The sequence below is a fragment of the Suncus etruscus genome, chromosome 2 (genome assembly GCF_024139225.1).
Source record: "Suncus etruscus isolate mSunEtr1 chromosome 2, mSunEtr1.pri.cur, whole genome shotgun sequence".
In the NCBI taxonomy this organism is placed as follows: domain Eukaryota; kingdom Metazoa; phylum Chordata; class Mammalia; order Eulipotyphla; family Soricidae; genus Suncus; species Suncus etruscus.
This window is the reverse complement of record NC_064849.1, coordinates 106,468,932-106,478,861: the sequence shown is the minus strand read 5'-3', so window position 1 is coordinate 106,478,861 and position 9,930 is coordinate 106,468,932. Positions and strand designations below refer to the sequence as shown.

The 9,930-nt window shown below is 41.1% G+C and overlaps 1 non-coding gene across 1 annotated transcript; it reads right to left on the bottom strand.

Moving 5' to 3' along the window:
• Positions 1-8,365: 8,365 nt before the first annotated feature.
• Positions 8,366-8,490, bottom strand: LOC126002457 (small nucleolar RNA SNORA65). The gene has a single exon (XR_007493156.1). It is a non-coding gene; the product is annotated as a small nucleolar RNA SNORA65 (small nucleolar RNA).
• Positions 8,491-9,930: the final 1,440 nt, after the last annotated feature.

The window sequence follows — 9,930 nt, the reverse complement described above, 5'->3', positions numbered from 1 at the left end:
ATAAAACAGAAAGTCAAGAATGAGACTAAAGTGATAAAGTAGATACCTGTCAAGTGCAGGATTCTGGGTTTGATCATTGGCACTTAAAGACTTCCAGCCTCATTTGGAGTGACTGGTGGCCCCAGATACTACCAGATGTAGTCCCCACAATGATCAATTACAATGCAAAAAACTACATTTTGGCTTGAGGAATGGTTCAATGGCAAAAAGCCATTGAACATCTCCTCCATGAAGTTTGATACCACTCACAAGTGGAAAGTGTGGTCCTGGCAGCTCTGCAGTCTGGGATCCCAGGCTCCATAAAGTGTGCTAGTTTGTGAATACTGCAAAAAAGTTGTGTTATGCCCTGTGCACTACCACTTGATAGTGTGCTGAGCAATTGAATCAGTGCAACCCAAACAAGCAAGTTTGCAAACACTATCAATTATGTGACCCGTGAGAGCACCACCACCTAGTGGGTGCCATTCAAGGTCTCACATGACTGAAACAGCAACAGAAGAAAGGAAGGGGGATTTTGTTTTTTATGGAGCAGAAAACTAAGTTCTTCCTCCTATTGCAATGGTAACTGCTCTTGTGTTTTGAATGCTACCTTCCATACAAAAACTGTTACCTTCAAAGAGCTCTCTCACATGGGACTTAAAAATACACAGCAAGATAGCAAAAAAGGGTCAAAATCAACATAATTGGGATTACCAAACCTACTCTTAACTGGGGACTTGGAAGCTTCTGCAGGGGAAGCTAGGCCCTAGACCCCAGGCCCCAGAATTAGTCCCACTAGCAAGGCCAAGAGGCAGCCATTCTGCTCCAGCCCAGAATGGCCAGACAGGTTGGTTCTGGGGGAGTGTTGCGTCTTCCCTCATTAGCCCTCATTTCCCAAACTGCTTGTAGCATGCCTGCATGACTACTGTAATTAGTTTACCATGATACCATAATGCTCATAACTTTAGATTGCTTCTAGGAAAGGAAATGAGATACCCAAGCGAGTATTGACTTGCTGGACAATACTCCATGGTATATATTGCCTATACAGTGTTCAATGCCATATTACATAGATCTCTAGAACGCTCTATACACAATCTAATCCAGGAAACCTTTCCCCAGTAAAGTTTACCCTCACCAAACAGGTGAGGTCCAGAAAATAGAAAACCTTTGCTCACTTTAATTTCTTTTTCTTTCTCTTTCTCTCTCTCCCTCTCCTTTTTATTTTTTTTTTTTAATGACCCATTTCACCTGAGTCAGCTTTTCAATTGTAACCCCTGGATCGATCCGTAGAGCCTGTCAATATATGTGCATTAGTGTATATGTTCACCATACCAGTGGCTGTTTAATGTTTGTTTAATGTTTAATAATACAATTTCATGGTATCGTCTCCACATACAGTGCTTATTACCATATCACTTAGTTTTTTAGACTTTAAGTCACATATGAATGAAATGATATTTATTTCCACCTGAAAAAAAGGGAGGGCTGGGGGGACCGACGAGGTGGCACTAGAGGTAAGGTGTCTGCCTTGCAAGCGCTAGCCAAGGAAGGACCACTGTTTGATCCCCCGGCGTCCCATATGGTCCCCTCGAGCACGGGCAATTTCTGAGCGCTTAGCCAGGAGTAACCCCTGAGCATCAAACGGGTGTGGCCCGTAAACCCCCCCCCCAAAAATGGGGAGAGGGCTGGAGTTGTGGTGCAGCAGTAGGACGATTGCCTTGCATATGGCTGAACTAGGACCGACCCTGGTTGGAACCCCCAGCATCCCATATGGTTCCCCAGGCCAGGAGCGTTTCTTGAGTGCCTAGCCAAAAGTAACCCCTGAGCATTACCAGGTGTGGCCCAAAAACTAAAAAAAAAAAAAAAAAATTCACAGTCACCATGATTGGCCTAAAAAAAAACAAAACAAAACAAAACAAAACAAGAAAACCTTTACATCAAATTTGCAAGCTTCACTTTTTCTTTTCTTCTTTTTATCTTCTTTTTCTTTTCTTTTTTTTTTCCAGTTAAGTGTTCTGTCCCATATCACCTGGATCAGCTTTTCGAATTGAATCCATAAATCAATCCTCTGTGATTGCTGATATATGCATAGGAGTGTATGTGTTCGCAATACCAATGTCAGTCTAATGTCTGCCTATAATAGATATGTCTACGTTGTGTAGTGTTCTCCCCCCTATCATAGATAACTCCTCCTTCCCCTCTTTGCTTGCCACCTTACAAATCTCCTTCTAGCACTTCATGTTATTTCTCCACATTTAACCTTTTTTACCTTCAGTCCTTAACTCCTCACAAAGCAGAACATTCTCCCCCATCCCAGCCAGATGCCAACCAGCTCCCAAAGAGAAAAGACAGATTCTCAGCATGAGAAGAAACCTACACTCAGCTGCTATTGATTTGCTCTCATTGTCCGCCCCCTTCCTCCACCTCCCCTTACCGTGGACTTTTGATTGCTACCCAGTTCCGGTGACTGAGAAGTCCCCTGCTAGAAGATACTTCCAGATATGTGACTACTAGGAGCCATCTTCCCTAGACTCCACAAATCCAAATCACAGGATGAATCTGTGCTCCAGGTCTTACCCCTTCCCCACCTATTTCAAAAGACTTAAAGAGGACATAAAATCTCCTTTGAATGTCTCTTTAGATGCATTCCTTTAATAGGCACAACTGTTACAGAATATTTTCTTATGTTGCGGCAAGTTCCCTCATTCTTAAGATCTGTTTAGTATGAATTCTAGTAGACAAGTCTTTGTTTAGAGGTCATATAAGGAAAAGGTTATGGGGATTGTTGGTCCTGATTACCTAGGCCTCCAGGTACATACCTTGTGGCATTGTTCTTTTTTGCATAGCATACTAAAGTGGGAAAAGTTTGCATATGCAAAAAAATTACTTATCTAATAGAGATAAGAATTTATCTAATAGAGATAATAAAAGAACACAACATTTTATACTGCAGTGGGACCTTACATCCTGAACACTTGGCATAGTGACTTGGCTTAGACTTCAATTGTTCAGATGTCAACCATTCACCCCTGAACCATGGATATCATGGTTTCCTACACCACCACCAGGAATAAAAATCCTACCAAGAAAGGACTCACTACCACCATGGCCCTGATATACTCCAAAGATGGTTCTTATGACACTCTGACAACCTAAGAAGAGCAACAATCTACTTTTAGGGCAGGATTCTCTGCAATGCTACCTAATGATGAGATGAAACCAAAAGACACTACACACCACCTGGACTTCAACATAGGACTTGTACAGAAACCAGGATCTATAACTACAGAAACATGACAGCAACAACTGTGATAGTGAAGAACTGTTATGGGACCACAAAGAAGGACTAAGGTGTTGGACAACTGAGTATGCCTGGAGCCTGGAGTTGGTCTTTTGCCAAAATACATCAGGGGTAAGTTCTCCCTGTTTTTAGGCCAAAGGTTTTCCCTTCCAATTTCTTTCATATGTTGCCGTGCAAACATTTTTGCTGTGTTATGCAAACAACAACAAATGCCACACACACATATTTTTTTCAGTGATCTCCTATCTTAAAAAAAATCATACTAACCTTCCGGTTTGTATTAACAACTTTATTGGTTATACAATAATTTTCACGAATATAACTGCCAATGAACTCTCTTCTTCTTTTTCCAATTCTTTTTTTCTTTTCTACTTTCTTTTTTCTTTTGAGATTTTTTATTTTCTTGTTTGTTTTTTTGTTTTTGTTTTTGTTTTTTTGTTTTATTTTTTGGGCCACACCTGACGGTGCTCAGGGGTTACTCCTGGCAAGCATGGGGCACCATATGGGATGCTGGGATTCAAACCAACCACCTTAGGTCCTGGATCGGCTGCTTGCAAGGCAAATGCTACTGTGCTATCTCTCTGGCTCCTGTTTTTTTGTTTTGTTTTGTTTTGTTTTTGGATCATACCCAGCAGCGCTCAGGGTTACTCCTGGCTCTATGCTCAGAAATCACTTGGGGACCATATGAGATGCTGGGATTCGAACCACCGTCCTCCTGAATGAAAGGCAAGCACCCTACCTCCATGCTATCTCTCTGGCCCTGAGATTTTCTATTTTCTTACTTTTTTTTTTGGTTTTTGGGTCCCATCTATTGGCAGCTACTCCTGGCTCTATACTCAGAAATCGCTCCTGGCAGGCTCGGGACCATATGGGATGCCAGGATTTGAACCACCGTCCTGAATGCAAAGTAAACGCCTTACCTCCATACTACCTCTCTGGCCCCCTTTCTTACTATTTTTTTGGATCTTTTTTTTTTTTATTTAAACACCTTGATTACATACATGATTGTGTTTGGGTTTCAGTCATGTAAAGAACACCACCCATCACCAGTGCAACATTCCCATCACCAATGTCCCAAGTCTCCCTCCTCCCCACCCGACCCCCGCCTGTACTCTAAACAGGCTCTCCATTTCCCTCATACATTCTCATTATTAGGACAGTTCAAAATGCAGTTATTTCTCTAACTAAACTCATCACTCTTTGTGGTGAGCTTCCTGAGTTGAGCTGGAACTTTCAGCTCTTTTCTCTTTTGTGTCTGAAAATTATTATTGCAAGAATGTCTTTCATTTTTCTTAAAACCCATAGATGAGTGAGACCATTCTGCATTTTTCTCTCTCTCTCTGACTTATTTCACTCAGCATAATAGATTCCGTGTAAATAACTTCATTTACTGTCATCCTGAAACAATTGTATTATGACCAGTCAACTATGTGATGCATTTTCTTTAAATAAATAAATTTTTAAAAAATCAACACAATTGTGAGAGCTAACCCACAGTTAAAAGGGATTGGGGAGGGCCCGGAGAGATAGCACAGTGGCGTTTGCCTGGCAAGCAGCCGATCCAGGACCAAAGGTGGTTGGTTCGAATCCCGGTGTCCCATATGGTCCCCCGTGCCTGCCAGGAGCGATTTCTGAGCAGACAGCCAGGAGTAACCCCTGAGCACTGCCCGGTGTGACCCAAAAACCAAAAAAAAAAAAAAAAAAGGGATTGGGGAAAAAAGGGGGCCATTAGGGTTGTTGGGGGAGAGGTGGGTACACTAGTGATGACTGTGAGGCGTTAGAATTATATACACTAAAAACCATCATTAACAATATCTTAAATCACACTGTATCAAGCAAATTTTTTAAAATGTACTCTTCAATTCTCAAAATAACACCCCCCATTCACATTCTTTATCCAGTCTTGCCTACCCACATGCACATGTTTCAAAGAAGAAACCCCAGGACCAGAGAGAGTATGGTGCTAGGGCACTTGATTCGAACAAGGCTGTCTCAGTTTCAATCCACAGCAACATATAAAATCCTCCAAATCCAAATCCTGCCATGAGTGAACCCTAAGTACAGAGCCAGAAGTAACTCAGAGAATTGCTGGATGTGGCTCCCCAACAAACAATAAATAAAAAGCCCTTTCCAGGAAATAAATCTATAAAATGTGGAATCTGATGAAATGAAGATCTCATCAACTTAAAGCCTGCCCTATTTCACTGCTGGGTCTTGAAAGATAGTGAGCAGTACTCTAAACTCTAGTAGGCCTTCGTGGTCTGTCCTGTCCAACTCCTTTTTTTTTGTTTTGTTTTTTTTTTTTTGTTTTTGTTTTTGTTTTTTTTTGTTTTGTTTTTTTGGTCCACACCAGGAAATGCTCAGGGGTTACTCCTGGTTCTCTGCTCAGAAATCACTCACGGCAGGCATGGGGGACCATATGGGATGCCGGGATTCAAACCACCATTGGTCCTGGGTCAGCGCTTGCAAGGCAAACATGCTACCGCTGTACTATCTCTCCGGCCCCCCAACTCCTTCTTATATCACTGGATTGTCAGTTTTTTCAGTACTGATTTAAAGATTTATCTGAGAGAAATCAGAAATGCCCATTTATAGACTTTATAGGCTCACAAAGTGCTAATAAACAAAATTCTACATATCAAATTGGCAATTTCATCAATATTTTGAATTTATATTGTTAGTGTTCTGTGTCCAAAAGATCAGACAAAGCAATGAGCTTTGTATTAAAATATTTTATTATGGGGCTAGAGCAGTGGCACAGTGGTAGGGCATTTGCCTTGCATGCGCTAACCTAGGACGGAACACAGTTTGATCCCCTGGTGTCCCATATGGTCCCCCAAGCCAGGAGCGATTTCTGAACGCATAGCCAGGAGTAACCCCTGAGTGTCACTGAGTGTGGCCCAAAAAGAAAGAAAAAACAACTAAAAACATTTTTTATTATGCACTAATCACAAGTCTAACAAGCATTGAGTCCTGAAGCTGACAGATCAGGATTTCCCCCTTTAGGTGGAAAGTGGCCTGGCCTTGAGTAAAGAGTTTCTTATATACTCTAAAATCACAATTCTATAATTTTCTTATGCTTATACTAATTGATTGGTTAGATCCACCTAAAGGGTACATTGTCCATATTTCTTTGGGAACTGGTAGACCACCAATTTTCCTCTGCTTATTTGATAGCTTGATACTTCATTCAAGACATGCTTAGGAAGTTTCGGAGTATGTTTGGGAGTAACTGCTAGGCAACTGTGAGGTCAGTTCACCTTGTCTGCTTGCACAATGCCCCATTCCAGAGAGAAGGAGAAGTTAGGAGATGACTTAGAGGTTAAAGATGGAGGCACTTATGCTAAAATGGAAAAACCTATGCTGTTTAACTTCAGGGTAGCCTTACTATATATAACACTCTACACAATGCACACAAATGCATTTAATGTTTGTGGAAAAGTACTTGTAAGGTTTGCAGGGGTTTAAAATCCGGCAGTCTCTACCTTCAGCAGGAGAAGGGCCAGTTATGAGTGGAGACAGTTTGGAGTCTGTAAAGAAAAATAGGACGTTTGCCCATGCCATAAGTCATGAGGGCTAACTGCAAGACAATAGCAGGTATCTATCAGCCCATACCATAAGTCATACGAACTGACCATGGTGAGATCACAACATGTTCATGGGGTCAATAGACTAATCAAGGACATGTCAGCACACCCCTTTTCTAGCCCCTATACTCTTTCCCACCAGATGCAAACTACAGAATACTGCAGGCTGTGGGCAGGTAGGTGGGTGGGCGCAACTCTGGCAGCCTCAGCAGAGACTGTCAGACCTCACCAAGGAGCATAACACACCCCCAATTAAGATCCTTATTGGTCAAATATATCTCTGCCTCTGCCTCTTCTAATTCAGTATCATGCAGTATTTCAGTATTATCTTCTCTTTCTATCTACTACCCATCCCTCAGGTATCATGTTAAATTCTCTTCTAATTCAAAACTAATCAAATATTTATTAGAAAATAAGTTTATAAGCTCTCACCAGAGTTGAACAGAGAAAGCCTCATCCTTCCTCCTAAAAAGAAAGCCCAATGAAGCAATGCTATTTATTTTGGTAATAGCCTCTTTTCATCACCCCTAACCACCTCTATACTTGAAAAGGGATTTTATACTCTCAATTTTTCTGTGACAGAATTAACGATTGGCTTCCATTATATAAGTGTGTGGGAGGTTTGTGGATATGCATGCTTGCTCATATATGCACACATCAGGACATCGACCCAGGACCTCATACATGAGAAGCATGCACTCTTTTTATTATTGAGCTGCATCCTCAGTCATGAGGGACTTTAACTTGCTGTATAAATATTTTTTTATGGTTTTTGGGCCACACCCGGTGACTCTCAGGGATTACTCCTGGCTATGCGCTCAGAAGTCGCTCCTGGCTTGGGGGACCATATGGGACGCCAGGGGATCGAACCTTGGTCCGTCCTAGGCTAGCACTGGCAGGCAGACACCTTACCTCTATCACCACCATGCCAGCCCCTATTTTTTTATTTTTTAATGGGGGTGACAGGGACTATTGGGAATTGAACCCAGAGCTTTACACATGTAGGCAGGTGTTTTACTGAATAGGTAAGTCAGCAAGATCAGTAGGCAAAGGAAAGGCCACAGTTAGATGCATTCTTCATCTTTATTTATTCCTAACTTGATTTACACACTGTGATTTATAAAATTATTCATAAAACAGTTGTTTGGGGGCATTCAATGTTCCAACACCCATCCTACACCAGTGTAACTTTCCCTTCATCATTGTCCCAATTTCTCATCCATCTCCAAGCCTATTCCCTTAGCAGGCAACAAAATAATTTATTTTATATTGCTTGTTACAACAAAATGGTAAGTGAAATTATAAACAACTATTTTCTGATAATTCCCCAAATTTGTGGAAATTATTATATCTCATAATGGTGTCAATGAAGTCATTATCTGAGGATTTCCCGAGCTGTTTTGTTGCTCGGTAATTCTGTTTTAAAGAAAAAATGGCAGGCTTGCCCCAATTCACCACCAGAAGAGACCTAGACCACTCCCTTCACCCGTTCAGGCTATTTTCCCACTTTTGGCACAGTCATCCACATGAAGAACATCCCTGTTTCCAAAGCTGGGGTTTAGTCTCAGCTCATCACTGGAGTGAACCAGTCAACAAAGACCAGGCAGGTGCAGTGGTGATGGCCACCCCTCTTCCAGTTCTGAGTTTAGCAGAGTTGCTTCTAATGATCTATGCAAGATTCCAGCAAAGAATATAATTGACATTGGGAGATGTTACACCTGAGGAAAGGAGCCAGCACACTAACTTGAGCTTCTAAGTGGGAGTTAGGCAAACCTGTCCACATGACCCAAAGGCTTGCTGACAGGTGGGGCACCATCACCATGAATGGAAAGTCATCTGAAAGGTAGGATTATTTTCAGCTCAGAATCAGGCTTGACTCTGCCCCCCACCCCCCCAAAAAAAAAAAAAACACCTCAGAATCTACCTCCTAGTATGAGAGGCCCAGGAAAGTTTCTGTTGTGAATGCCAAGCATTGAATAGCTCCTAACCTGTTCTCTGTGACCTGACTAGTTTAGGGCAATGCTTCAAACTGGGAAAAATTTCATAAGGCTAGATTTATCCTTGGGTGCCTTACCCAACATCTGGCACACAGGAGGTGGTCAGTGGATCTTAAACATGAAGAGGCTAGCCAAGATCCAAAATAAGAATTCAGCAACAATAGACTAGAGAAGTAGCTCACTAGGCCAGGATGCATACTTTGCATACAGCACTACATAGGAGCTCCAACATTGCTGGGCTAACCTCTGAGCACATTACTGGAGTAGCTCTCAGGTATCACCAGGTATGGTCTCAAAATCAACAAAATAAAAAAGAATATTATAATAGTAAGCACATAACAACCAAAGCAACTATACAGGCAGACTCCAATTGCTGTCTTCTTTTACAAAAAATTAGAGTACTTTGTATTGAAATCTTGGACCAAATGGTTGAGAAGAAAACACTTTAATTCTTGTGAGTTGATTTGCAATAAATTTATTTGGAAGGGTAAGGCTGTGACCGAGTCACTAGAGCAAGTTTTGCTGGTTGCATGAGATGTTGTTTCAGATATTAAACCATGTAGAGCACAGGTAGGTTATTGCAGGCTGTTGATTCCCTGAAAAAGCATGCCCAAACAAGGCTAATTGCAACAGGTATCACAACCTTCTGCAACCACTCCAATCTCATATATTGGTAATTCCCCACTCTAAAATGGGCTCAAGGTACTTTCCACATAAAGGAGAAACACAATGTTTCTAGGTTCTCACAAGCAAATCTCAAAATTAGGCCAATTTCACTTTATTTTGGGCTGATAAATCATAGACAGTGAAAATATATTTATTACATAAATACATTTATGTAATTAAATATTAAAGTATATTACATACTTTCTGGAGCTAATATACTCACAATGACCACAAGAGGAAAAATTCATACAAAATATTAGTTTTTGATGGTCTTATGTGGGTTTTTGTGACTTTAACCAGTACTATTTAAAAGCATATCCCACAGTTCTGAAATTATTTGAATCTATATTTAAAGTAAAATATATATATTACTAAAAATGATCAAGTCAGTTTATTT